The 13,609-nt window shown below is 48.0% G+C and overlaps 1 protein-coding gene across 1 annotated transcript in view; it reads left to right on the top strand.

The window, feature by feature from the left end:
* MDFIC (MyoD family inhibitor domain containing) overlaps positions 1-13,609 on the top strand; it is a 139,411-nt gene that overhangs the window by 118,965 nt on the left and 6,837 nt on the right. The gene's annotated exons all lie outside the window — the stretch shown is intronic.

Below are 13,609 nucleotides of genomic sequence, written 5' to 3'. Positions count from 1 at the left end.
ATCTTACTAGGCCTTAAGTCATTCAGATCATGCAAGTGCGGAGGGGGACGGAGGGGAGAAGTGCCAACGCAGGGAAGGGGACTTGCAACATGGCAGTAGTGCTCTAAGTGAGTGCAGCCAGGGCAAGGCGGCAGGGGACTGTAGGGTTACAGATAAAGCCCCTAAGTGTGCCGTAGGCCCGGAGCAGTGCAGTGGCTACTGGTCGTGGAGGAGCCTGGTGCCCATTGTGGTTCAGAGGGTATCCAGGCAACCAGTCAGCGCAGCAGACAGGTAAGTCAGCAGGGGAGACCGAGAGAGAAAAAAGCAGAAGCGAAAAGGAACATTTTGAGCTGCTTCCAGAACCTCAGGTGGTCCTGCTCAAGTTTGAGAGGGGCAAGGAGACCATTCCAGAGGGAGGCACCTTCAGAGTAGAGAGATCTACCCCCCACCCTCTGCCTGGAGAAGCATCTGACCCTCAGAGAGTTGGAGGTGACTGAGTGAAGGGCTCGAGAAGGAAGGTGTTTAGGAAGAGAGAGTTGGATGTTAGGAAGAGAGAGTTGGATGTAGTGCAGGCTCCGGCCCCAGTAAGCCTTGTGGACGATGCAGAGGGTCTTGAACTTGATCCTTGCAGCCACCGGGAGCCAGGTGAGAGATTTTGGGCTGGAGAGATATGATCCCTGGGCTTAAGGCCAAGGATCAGTCTCGCAGTCCTGTTCTGGATTAGTTGCACAGGGAAGAGAGTAGAGGAAAGCAGATTGAGAAACAGGCTGTTGCAGTAGTCCAGCCTAGAGAGAACCAGAGCTCTGGAGACAGTGAGCATCTGAGGGAAGGTGAGGAAAGGAAGAATACCTCTGAGGAGGTGCACCTGGTAGTGGGCCGCCTTAGCGAGTTCTGTGATGTGAGGAGAAAAGGAGAAAGAGTCGAATAAGACACCAAGGTTTTTTGCCTCACAAGAAGGAACAGGGCGAGGGCTCAAGAAGCACAGCCAGAGTGAAAGAGGGAACATGAGAGCAGGGGTCCCAAAGAGAAGGATCTCTGTCCTACTGGCATTAAGACAGATCTTTGGAGGCGCACCACTCCTGAATCACTGATAGACAGTGAGGAATGAGCGAGAGAGGGGAGGAGGCTAAGAGGAGGCTGAGGAGAGCCTGAAGGAGAGCGCAGTGTCATCTGCATAAAGTCCGAAGAGAAGTTAGAGATGAGGTGGGTCAAATGGGCCAAGTAGACGTTGAAGAGCCAGGGTGAAAGGGTAGAGCCTTGAGGAACACCACACATGGAGAAAGAGGTGGTGGAGAGAAAGGACCCAATTTTGACTTGGGAGGGTGGGTCCAGGAGGAAGGAGGTCAGCCACTTCATGGCCTGATCCGTGATGCCCAGGTTCTCACAGAGTTGATTGATCAGGATGGCGTGATTGACCATGTCAAAAGCAGAGGAAAGATCAAGGAGGATGGCAAAAGAGGGAAGGCTAGAGTCGAGATTAGTGGTGCTCAGGAGAGCATTTTCTGTGCCTCTGGCTGCTCTGGAGCCAGACTGATGGTCATGGAGACAACCAACAGATTCAGTGTGTAGAGAAAGCTGGGTGAGGGCCAGCTTTTCCAGGAGTTTGCCCAGGAAAGGGCTGATGGAGATTGGGCGGTATTTTGTCGGACAGGAAGGATCGGCGGAAGGGTTCTTCAGGAGGGGATGCACAAGGGAGTGCTTTAGGGGGGAGGGGAACGTTCCAGTGGGAAAAGAGTGATTGCAGAAATCAGCCACGGCTGGAAAGAGGATGTCGATGTTGTCCTTGATGGTTCTGGAGGAGCATGGGAGCTCCTGCTTGGACGACAATTTCATAGATCAGACTTGTCTAGAAACGTCGTCAGGAGTGATCGCAGAGAAGCAGGAGAAAGAAGGAGGAGAGGGAGAGACGGCCAGAAAGAGGCTGGGGAGGTAGAGGTGGAAAAAGAGGAGAGAGCAGACAGGATGTCCTGAGGTTTAGTGGTGAAGTGAGAAACCAGCGCTGTCCTGAGGGTCTGGGAGGGACCAGGGGAGATGGAGACTGCAGTACGATTGGCCCGCTCCTTGCAGATTTTGAAGAGTTTGGCCGTGTTGTTAAAGGCCGCAGAGACGCAGGCTTGAATGTGGACTTGCTTCTTGGACAAGACATAGGGCCTCATTACACGGATGGCGGTGAACCATGGCGCTATTAGCGCCATGGTTCATGCCGGTAAAATACCGGCACCGCCTTGGTGGAAAGGGGAATTACCGCCCCATTCCAAGGTTGGCGGGGCGGTAATTCCCCCTTCCACCATTGCCCTTCCCCATTCCCATTTTTGCCCCATAGGGCTCTATGGGAATGGGGAAGGCGCTAATTACGGTACCGCAAATTGCGGTACCGTAATTAGCTCCACTGGTCCCTTTGCGGGTTGGTTTTTAACGCCTGCAAAAAGCAGGCGTTAAATTCCCCAACCCGCAAAGGGATCTCGTAGTAAGGCGGTAAGGATTTACCGGTACCGGTAAAATACCGGTACCGGTAAACCCTTACCGCCATCCGTGTAATGAGGCCCATAGTCTGTATTGATGTTGGAGCAGACAGCAGGCCAGTTTGTCAGAGGATGCATCCGTTGCCCTCCACTTCCTCTCAGCCACCCTACACTTACGTTTTAGGATGTCGAGGTCCGAGTCATACAAAGAGTTGCACTTAGGCTTCAGGCGGATTCTCATGACAGGGTCAAGGACATCCAGATTTTTAGAGATAGAAAGATGCAGGTTAGAGATGGCTGTGTCTGAGTGTGTGTCAGTCGCAGGCATAGGAGGAGGAGAGAAAAAAGAGAGCGAGAGAGAGAGAGTGAGAGAAGAAAAAAGAAAGAAGAAAGAAAGAATATGCATTCAGAGGAGGAGTAGGCCTGCATAGGAATGACAGAAGCAGGGGCCCACTCTGGAAAGATCAGAGCTACTCCAACTCAGGGCCGGGTAATTCTGCGTTCGGAGAGGATCTTGCAGCCATCAGGGGGGAAAGTGTCAAAACTTAAGACAGAGCTGGCCGTGAACCATGTCTCAGTGAGAGCGAAAACATCCAGGTCCAGTTCTTCAAAGAGGTGGCAGATATCAGAGGAGTGTTTGACAGCAGAGCGAGAGTTGAGAGTAGCAATGTGGAGCAGGTTGCCAAACTTGAAAGACTTCCGTGGAGGGGTACACACTTGAGGTGGTAGAGTGGCCCGAGAGTGGGCAGAGGAGGAAGAAGGAGATGGTAGAGTAGCCAAAGACGATGAGGAGGGTGCCAGGGTGGTGGCAGAATGAGGAGGTGGCGGAAGGGTCAAAGAGGTGTTGGTAGGGGTAGCAGCAGGAGGAAGAAGGAAGTTGATAGGACACGGGAAACGCCTATCAAAAATTAAGCAATTGGGCTGAGGGCCCTGGACCAAGACGGTGCCATTCAGATAGACATTAATGATGGTCTTGGAGGAGTGGGAGGAGGCCAAGAGGACCTCCCACCAAGTGCCACCATTAATGGGAGAGGAGGAAAAAGGAGAGAGAACAAAGACCATATTGGGGGGGTGGGGGAGGGTTCATCGGTCTGAGAAGGTACAACAAAGATGATGTCGGTAAGAGTCTGTCTGGAGGAAGCACTGATGTCGGTGTCGGCGATAGGGAGGCCTGGCTTGCAGACCAGGATATGCCTCTTGAACGTTTTTCTTCCCAACGTAGTGAGAGGGGTAGGAGAAGAGATAGAGTAGCAGTTGGAGAAGATATGAGAAACAGAAAGCACCATAGAGGGTGCGAGGAGGAAATAGGAGGAAGAGGGGGTGAAGAGAGGAGGGTCATCCAAACTCCCGATTCAACTCTCCTAAAAGAGCGAAGAAGGCCTAGTTTTTAGACACAGCAGCAATGCAAGAGGATGTCTTACCTGGGGAGAAGTGGGAGTCTAACCTATACAATTTACTAAGATGCTTACGTGTGGTGTGGTAAAGATGTAGGAATGTTATGAGAGGTGGGTGAGCTTGGTGGGGTGCAGAAGAGTGCTGCCCCCCTGACCTCCTACCTGATTGGTCGCAGCAGGTTGACGGCTGCTAGCTTCTTGCTTCCCCGGCTGACACCGGCTGAAACCATCTGGAGCTGCTTCACTGGGGCTCTCCTTAGCCTCAGAGTCCTTCGCTGCAAGGCCATTGATCATGTGTCTGCAACCTTTGGCTCCACAGTTTCCTTCTGGAGAGTCACAGGTTGCAGACCTCTTCCCTAGAGTCAGATAGGTTTACCTGGAGCCAATCGCATGTTTCTAGTTGCCCCGCAAATTCCAGATTCCTGTGCACATTTAGAGAACTTTTCATCAAAATATATTAACAAGCGCTTTGTAATGGAAAGCAGTGCAATCGCTAATGTCCGACAGAGGTAGGGATGATATTTTACCATATGTTACCACAGGAGGATAGCTCAGGGGCAACGTGCTCGCCTTGGAAGCAAGATGACACGGAGCACCACAGGTTCCATCCTCGGGTCCGCGCTTAGAAACCTCTGTGTATTAAGTGCGTTATAAATAACCTATCATATCATATCATACCAGTTGTATATTTTCCTCCTAAATAATGCCCACTGTCCGTTCTACTCTTTGCACTGACTGCAACATGATTTCAGAATGACCTTGAATGTCTGTCTATGCAGAGACATCAAGTGTGCAAACACACACATATGAAGGTTGAAAGGCACAAAAAGTGCAAGGCCACTGGTGATTTTTCAGTGCAAAGGTAGAGCTACACTCGCACACACACAGGGTTTAGGTGATATGTATCAACCTTGCAACTGCTTGTGCAATATTGCAAATCTGCAAACGCCCCTAAGAGTGCAAGAGGGTAGCACTCTTCAGAAGTAGTAAAAAACATGTGAACATAGAATAAAACCCGGGACGTCATTTCACCCAAAATACCAGGGGTAGCGGAAGTGACATCACACAACTCTTGACCTCTGATGACATCACAGGAATGATGTCATTTAACCTCACCCCAAAGTGACATCACGGCAAGCGACGGAACACAACCTTTCCCCCCTTGACAAAACAGGAAGTGGCATCACATAGCATTGTTTGATATCACTGTAATGTGATGTACATTTCATACATGAATGGATTAACACATGTATAGTTCATATCAGTGTGTATAGGCCCAGATCACCAAAGTACTGTGAATGCAAGCAGACGCCCAAGGCCAAATGATAATGATGGGTTATTATATAGCATTTACGCTTAGGCTCTTTGTTTAGAACAAATATGCATAGAATATCACCCATCCTGTGTTGGTACTCATTTATCAACCTCATAAGGACGAAAGGATGAGTTGGCCTTGCCAGGATTCGAACCTGCAACCTGCAGATCACACACACATCACAGCAGCGAGCAATCAACCCACCGAGCTAACTTACCAGCTATAGCTATTGATCACGCGGAGCCTCCAATGCGGCATTTGAGGCAGAAGAAACCTTTAGAGAAAGCGATAGAAGCGAGTCAGGCAGTTTGACAGCCTGTTTCAACATTCAGAGATGGAACTCGCATGAGAATTCTGTCCGCTATAGTACTCTGTTGGTTGGCGATGACCCGAACTCTGTGCTACACGCTGAGCTGCCTGCACGGTACTCCTTCACTGCTCTGCCCTTCTCCCTACTTTTCACCTGGACATTCCATCTGCTCACTCAATGGTCAACCTAATACTCCTCGTCCTGCTACTTCCTTATTTCCATCCTTCGTTCTACTCACAAATCGTCCGGATCCAAATCTGATCCTATTTTCTCCCTCTCGCTGCTACTCTAGCACCCGACTAATCTAGTGCAGAATCGCCCTGCAACAAAACCTCCTTTCTCACTGGCTACTTTGACTCCTACCACCCCCATGTCTCCATAAGTGACACACGGATCAACAGCTCTCCAGATTGACCCCTCAAACCTCCTCGCACTCAATCCCATCTTCCCCTCAATCCCCTTTGACTTCCTCAAATCTTCCTTTGAGATAGTAAGTCTGCAACTCAAACCTTGCCCCCTTGCTGCCTTTCTTGTGGGGTTGACCACATACAGGCGCGGCCCATGATATGATATAATTTATTTATAACGAACTTAATACCTAGAGGTTTCTAAGCGCGGACACGGGGATCAAACATGTGTTGCTCCGCGTTGTCTTGCTTCCAATGTGAGCACGTTGCCCCTGAGCTATCCTCCCTGAGCTACCCTCCCTGAGCATCCCTGATCCACTTGACTGTGCACTTGACTTCTCCAGTGACAACCTCGGGCGAAAGCACAATACAAGTGTTAGAGCCCCAAATATCATTCTTTTTAGTGAGGTTTTGGGGTTCCTTTTTTAGATTTCCAACTCCCAAACAATGCCATGAGGTCATTGCCACAATGTGAAAATGTGGTCACTGATCACTTGTTTCCCGTGGCCTGAGTATAGAGAACGTGATCATCACTTGAATATGCCTTGGATGTCTCGCCCCTGCCTGCATGCCTGTAGCCAGTCCTTCCTACACCTTCAAGTCGTGAAATGTGACGGCTAATCTGTCGCGGCCTCGTCAACGCACAATTGCATGTGATTTGTTACCTGAAACACAGTAGGCATCATTACGGATCTGGCAGTGCGGTAGAAATTGGTGGCAAAGTGGCAGCAATCGAATGACGAAATGACATTTACCCCGCAGGAGTACAAGGAGATATAACTCCTTCCCCTTTTGGGGTAGTGTGGGTTGAGGGAAAATTATACTCTTGAGAGGGTGTGAATGTGATCCAGTATCAACCCAAACAGCGAAGCATAACAGTCCAAAATAAAGGGAATGTCCAATCAAGCTTCTTTAAAAATATATTCTTTAATGAAATACCTCATCTGCAATAATAACTAAATAGAAACCACTCCAAAAACCCATCCCTGTGGAAAGAACAGAGAATATGTAACGATAGACAGATGAGGTATTCTGGATAATGAAACCTGGGAGAAGGTGAACAAGTAACCACAATAATTTAAATAAATATATTTTCTGGTGTGAAAAGGGGATTAAAGGTGACCTAGCCAGTTTCTAGGGCCCAAAGATGGACCAAAGGGCCATTACCAATCAATAATACCTTACACTGGTCTTGGCAGTTCGACAACGGTGAACAAGGCGTCTAGGCGTCTAGGTGCTATTAATGCGGTTTTAAGCCAGCTTGAATGTGGCGGATGTGTTGTTCCGTGTGGGGAGCAATGTCGAGAAGGAGTTGAGCTGAACTTTGTTGCAGTTCAAAGCAATGCTTGAAAAAGGGTGGATAGTGCGGTACACCAGTCATTTTGACGTTGAAGATGCTGGTGACTGTATGTGGTGTTCTATGCAGTTGGCTTAATTAGACGCTTGAGAAAGTGCAGATCGTGAAGGTCACCAAGATTGGTTTGATGGTCTATTCGATGGTCAATTTGGTGGTGAAGATGCTGGTGACTGGATGCACAGTTTCAGTTTGACCGTTTGATGAAGCATTTGATGGTCACTGTACGATGATGCCATCGGGGCAGCTCAACTGGCGATGTAGATCGGCAACAAGGATGCTGGCAATTCCAAAGATGGTTCTAACATGGCAGATGCAACAATGGGCTTCAAGTACAAGCAGAGTCAACAACGCACTCAGCTGGTGTAGTGCGGCAGCAAAAGTGTTTGAGTGCACGAGACAGTGCCTCGAACATTGATCTAGTCTCAAAGGCTGCTTGCAAAGGTACTGTTGTTTCGATTGGGTCGAACAAGCTCAAATCATGGCTTGTAGTGGTTTGACAGTGAAAACACAGGAATCCTGGCTGCCTAGGCTGCCCGGTGCTGTGAGTCCCACTCCAAGGTCTTGGGGACAAGTGTAATCCTTGTTCTTAAGCTCCTGACACAGGGAGACTGGCACACACATTCAGGAGTCCTTCACAATGTTCAGCGGTGTGGCTGGCAGAGATGCAGCTCTAGTTCCAGCAGCAGGTCATACCCTACGTGCCATGGGGATGGGGAGGGAACAGAGCTCACCTCCGCCTTGGACTCTCAGTCTTCATCTCACTGGTGGAGGGCTTTGGAAAGTCCACTCTCCCAACAGCGGTCCAATGAGTTCTTCCTCGGGTGATCTTTCAAGAGTGAATCAAAGGGGGAGTAGGAGACCCCTTGTTTTAAAGGCAAATGTCTACATGTGATGGACCTAAACAGGTCTGCTTAAGGGGCTCAATCTCTGTCCTTGAGACATGTGGGGTTTGCCTTCTGACTTCATACCCAAAGAGCTTTCTGTTAAAGGAAGGAAAGGGAACACGAAGGAAGAGAGCTGTAGAAAGAAAACAAGATGGTGGTATCTTCCTCTAACTCTGCCGAGCTCCCTCTGTCTACTCAAATCCACTCCTTCCCTTGACAATAGCATCAAAGGCCCTTTTCGTATGCAGCTCCTGCTGGGAGGTTTGTCTTTTTGGAATGGGTGTGCCCTTTAATTCCTGTTTCCCAAGGCCGCTCCTGCTGGGAGGCTATCCTGCTGGAGTGAGTTGGGCAGACCTCACAAAGGAACAAAAGTAGAGGCCCAGTCCTTAAGTCTCCTGCCTGCCAGCTGGCAGGGCCAGGCTGCCTGGCCAGAATTCACATAATCTTTGCACAGTTGAGCAGGCTTCACAGTGGTGACACATGTGTGATATCAATTTCATGTGGCTTTAATAAGTATGAGAGATACTAGCCACCATAACGTGGCTTACATTTAAAGTTTACAACTGCCTCCAGGAGGGCAAATGCAGGCCCTGCGCTGAAGTGACTTGACTGTCACTGCAGCTGTCACAGGGCACCTGTGACCTCTGAACCTGCTCTGGGCCACTGGAGAGCAGGTTATGTTATGTTGATGTACACCACCCACTGCTAGCATTTGTATGGTCTCCAGGCGCTTACATGGCTCTGTAAGAAAAGTGGGTAGGGTTGGGTAGTGAGGGAGAGGGAGTGGTATGGAGTTTGTGCTTTTCTGTTGATGCATGCATAGCCAGAAGAAACTGGTGTTTGTGCATGTGAGCTTTCTAGGTGTGCTTCATGTGCAGTGTGCTTGTTGTGTCTGTAAGTATAGCATCCATTGTCTGAGTTGTTTGTTATCTGAAGGTAGGGTTTGCAGTATGATTAGAGAGGGGTGTTCAGTTTTCAGGCTTTTGGTGGGTTGTTTCACTAGCCCTCTATGCGTGTGTATTACATGAGGTGTGGCGGTGTGGAAAAGGGAAGTGGGGGGGTAAATTGGTTTTGGGTGATCTCTGAGTGTTGAGTAGTTTTATCGTTGGTTCTTCGTTCTGTCTTTTTCCATGATTTCTTTTGTCCTGGTGTATGGATTGTGGAGGTGCATGTCTTAACTAAATCTAAAAAACTACAATTTTAGTGTGGCTAAATTCAAAGTAGTGGGGGACTACATTAGTATAATTTTAGTGTGCCAAAATTCATAAGCAGCGTTAACTAAATCTGTACCATTCTAGTGTGGCTGAATTCAAAAGAGGCGGTAACTGAATCATTGCAATTCCAGTGTGGCTGAATTCAAAAGAGGCGGTAACTGAATCATTGCAATTCCAGTGTGGCTAAATTCAAAAGAGGCGGTAACTGAATCATTGCAATTCTAGTGTGGCTAAATTCAAAAGAGGCGGTAACTGAATCATTGAAATTCTAGTTGGCTAAATTCAAAAGAGGCGGTAACTGAATCATTGCAATTCTAGTGTGGCTAAGTTCAAAAGAGGCGGTAACTGGATCATTGCAATTCTAATGTGACTAAGTTCAAAAGAGGCAGTAATTGAATCATTGCAATTCTAGTGTGGCTAAATTTAAAAGAGGCGGTAACTAAATCATTGCAATTCTAGTGTGGCTAAATTTAAAAGAGGCGGTAACTGAATCATTGCAATTCAGTGTGGCTAAATTCTAAAGGTGCTGAAGATCAGGAGACTGATTCAACAGGGCACAGGTGTGCACTATGCTTTTTGGCATGGAGTTTGCTGAATTTGGGTTCGGGTCAGCAGAACACCCTTTATAAGCGAGATTTACCCGCATCACTTTTATTAATTAATAAAATATTAAAAAAAGCCAGGTCTTCTGCCCTCTTGCCAGATGGCAAGTCTTCACAAATTCCATTACTGCCACGTTGCTGGCACATGACTGCGCCACCCTACTAAAGGCTTGGAGATAAAGTGGCAGATCTGTCACCAGCATTTTTCTGGGACCTCAACTTTACCCCCAAACCGTGGCGGATTTAACATACGTTAATATCAATCATGGTGAAACCATCAAAAATCCCCATGGAGTCCTATGGACTCAAAATGTGAGGGTTTGCACCACCATACCACCACTGTGTAATGCCAACTAGTGAATGGCAGTACCGGTAACCAATTTCAGCAGTTAATCAGCAGATATACCACTGGTTTACACCAAAACTGGAAATGGGGCCACATATTAACTGGTAGTGTTCGAGCTGTAACCACTTGGAGGCCTATGAATATGCTTCCTTTTAAAATACTCATCAAAAGGGACCACATGCAGGAGACGACACCGCGGACTGAGCATCAATGATGATGAATGATACATAGTCTAAGTTGCTTTCATCTCCCATTGGCTTCGGAGGTTGTGCCGCAGGTGTTAATTCCACCGGTTGTGAACCCTCCATTTTGCTGGCCTTTTTCTTTCCATCTTCCATCTCAACTTGGAATAAGGCGGTGTGGAAAAAATGGCAGTGCACCTGTAACCACCATTTTTTAAAGGCAGAGCCTTTAGTTCTAATGAGACCCAACATCCTCGGCATCAGCTAGACATATCCTTGGGCTCAAACCAAGGGAGCACATCTCTCTAGCCCTCAAATCTCTGCACTGGTTCTTGGTCGCTGCTAGGATCAAGTTCAAGACCCTCAGCATCACCCACAAGGCTTTCTGGGGCCCGGGACCCCACTACATCCAACTCTCTCTCCCTAAATACCTCCCTCCTAGAGCCCTTCGGTCTTCGAGCTCCAACTCTCTGCAGATCAGGTGCTTTGCTAAGCAGAGTGTGAGGGTAGATCTCTCTCCTCCGCAGGAGCCTGCCTCTGGAATGGTCTCCTCGACCCTCTCGGGCTTGAGCCGCACCTCCTTATGTTTTTCGGAAGCTCCTCAAGACGGGCCTTTTCTCTTACTCCTTTCCTCTCCCTCTCCCCCGTCTGCCGTAGTGACTGGCTGCCTGGTTCCCTCTGAGTTTTATAGGGCACCAGGCTCCCCCCGTGCCCTGCACTTAGCATGGGACCCTCATCCCCAGTAGAACCATTTTTGTTATCTTTCTCCCCTTGTCCCAGTCCCCCCTTTTGCCTTGTGGCGCCTTAAGCACCATTTGTTGTATAGGCAGCTTACAAATATCTAATAACTAAATGAATAAAACCCCGGTGAGCGAGGAAAAGAAGGGGGTGACTATCTGTGATGTCCGCCCCTTCTTGACCAATCGCAAGGTTTCTAATTTCCAATTTTTTTTGTTTAGCCATTTGATCGACCAAACAAAACACAGTTTCATTTTACTTCCATTCCTGTTCAGCCCCTCCAGTATTGCATCGCCCTATATGGCATGTTGTTGCCATTTGCAGACCCCCCCCCACAAGGTGCAGGAGAGTATGTTGGCAAGCTCAGTAGGTTGGTGTACTGCTGCCGGTCACTGAGGTTCACAAGCTTTGACAACAATAAAAAATAAAACATTGTTTTAAGGCGAGTCATTTTAAAAATGAACATCATTTCTGAAAATACAATCATTCCGGAAACACAATAATATTTGGTCTTCCCATTTCCTTATCGTCTTCTACGCGCTCCCATTCTGCGCATGTGCGATTTATGACTGCCACAGCTGAAATGCATATTGCGTGCTGGTGCTTTGGAGCAAAGTAAATGATGTCTAATTATATTTAGCTGGCTTGTTATTCCAAAAAACAGAGGTACTGCAGATCAAAATCTCTTTGAAATTAACTATTCCCTTCCAACTTCAGACCGTTTTCAGGGCAGGGGTGGGGGGGGGGGGGCAGGAGGAACCTTCTGCAATTGGTTTGCATGAATCATGAGATTTGCTTTAAATACGTGAATTTCATCTGCATGATGTGAAACACAATGGGAATATTTAATGTATCAGGGTGGGCCACCAAAGGCAGGTAGGATTTAAGCAAGTTTGAAGTGTTCTACAGAATGTAAATTGTGGTAGTAAAATAGACCCCGGGGTTCAGCGTGATGAATGCCATCCTCCTCCACATCACCCCCAATTAAAGGCTTTCCGGGGTGGCCGTTTGATGAGGACGGTGTTGCTGTGCAAGATCAGAGCACCCGGGATGATGTTAAAGTGGCGGGGCCTCGCCATGTCGCGGCTTTCATTTTGAATTAGGCTAATGTCGGCCATGTTGTTGGCGGACACAGGCGTTTGGGAAGAATTGGCGACTTTTCGTCAGACATTTGAAGCAGGGTTTAAATTTTTTTTTTTTTCGTTTATGGCTCTAAGGGCCTTCTTTAGGAGTTTGGCAGTGGTGGTAAAAAAGGTGGTTTTTGGAAATACTGCCTAGTTATGGTTTAGTTACCGTAAAAAACACCCACTTTTGTGTGGAGGTATTGCTGTATGTTGGAGTCCGATGGGACCTCAAAATTAGGAATAGCGTAAGTCATGCAGACCATTCCATTGACACTTGGGGGAACGGCAAATGAGTTTAAACCGCCAACCTCGTAACAATGCGCTTTGTGCTAATACAGCGACTCTCCATGTGAACCCCACTTTGTTTTATCTGTACCCTTTTCCCACCACTTCTTTGTGGTTTACAGTCTGGAAACCACAAGTGGGGGGCCGGTATGCCAACTTCCAGACAAGCTGTGGTGCTCTGATGTCACTTCAGTGGCGGTATGACACAGTATAAAATATTTCTAACTTAACACAACTGATTGTGTAACACGCAACACGCCTTGATCCAGACCTGAGTGTCCTGCATGAACCTACAGGGATTCACCCCAGAGCCGACACCACGTGGCAAGTCCCTGGGAGACCACATTTACAGTCCGTTTACCTTCAAAGCACACAGAGCAAAGATAACCAGACGGCTTGTACCAACTAGTCTTTGCAAAAAATCAAGCCCCTCCTCTCAGACAATAACTTCGTATTGGCATGGTTAGTATAGCTCAGTGGCAACGCGCGGCAGAGCACCACAGGTTCGAATCCCGGGTCTGTGCTTAGAAACCTCTTCGGTATTAAGCATGTTATAAAAAAATAATTATATCCACGGTACAGGTACTAGTCCTTTCTAAACTGGATGGTGGAAATGCCTTTTTCACGGCCCTATACCGCTCGACCCTTGCAATAATGAAAAGCACCCTCCAAGCCGCGGCCCGCCTCATCTAAGACCTCTGTAAATTCGACCACATTATGGCCACACTGTTGAACTACATTGGTTCGCCCCTACAAGCACACATTGCCTTCAAGATCAGCTACATCTTTTAGAAAGCTGATACCCTGCACGCTCCCTCCTACCTGGCCAACAAGGTCACCATCGCCGGTGGCCAGCATTCTAGAAGAATCCAGGAGCCGGTTAGGTTAGAGCTTGAAAAAAGTAAAGGCCAAGATACAGGCTTTCTCAATTCATGCCTCCAGGCTGTGGAACCTAATAACTGTCAACATTGGACTAGCATCCACCCTCATGCAATTCAGAAAGGTGCTCA

This window comes from Ambystoma mexicanum, chromosome 12 (assembly GCF_040938575.1).
Source record: "Ambystoma mexicanum isolate Mex_15411 chromosome 12, UKY_AmexF1_1, whole genome shotgun sequence".
NCBI lineage: Eukaryota > Metazoa > Chordata > Amphibia > Caudata > Ambystomatidae > Ambystoma > Ambystoma mexicanum.
The sequence above is the reverse complement of the archived record's forward strand: the minus strand, read 5'-3'. Positions and strand labels throughout refer to the sequence as shown.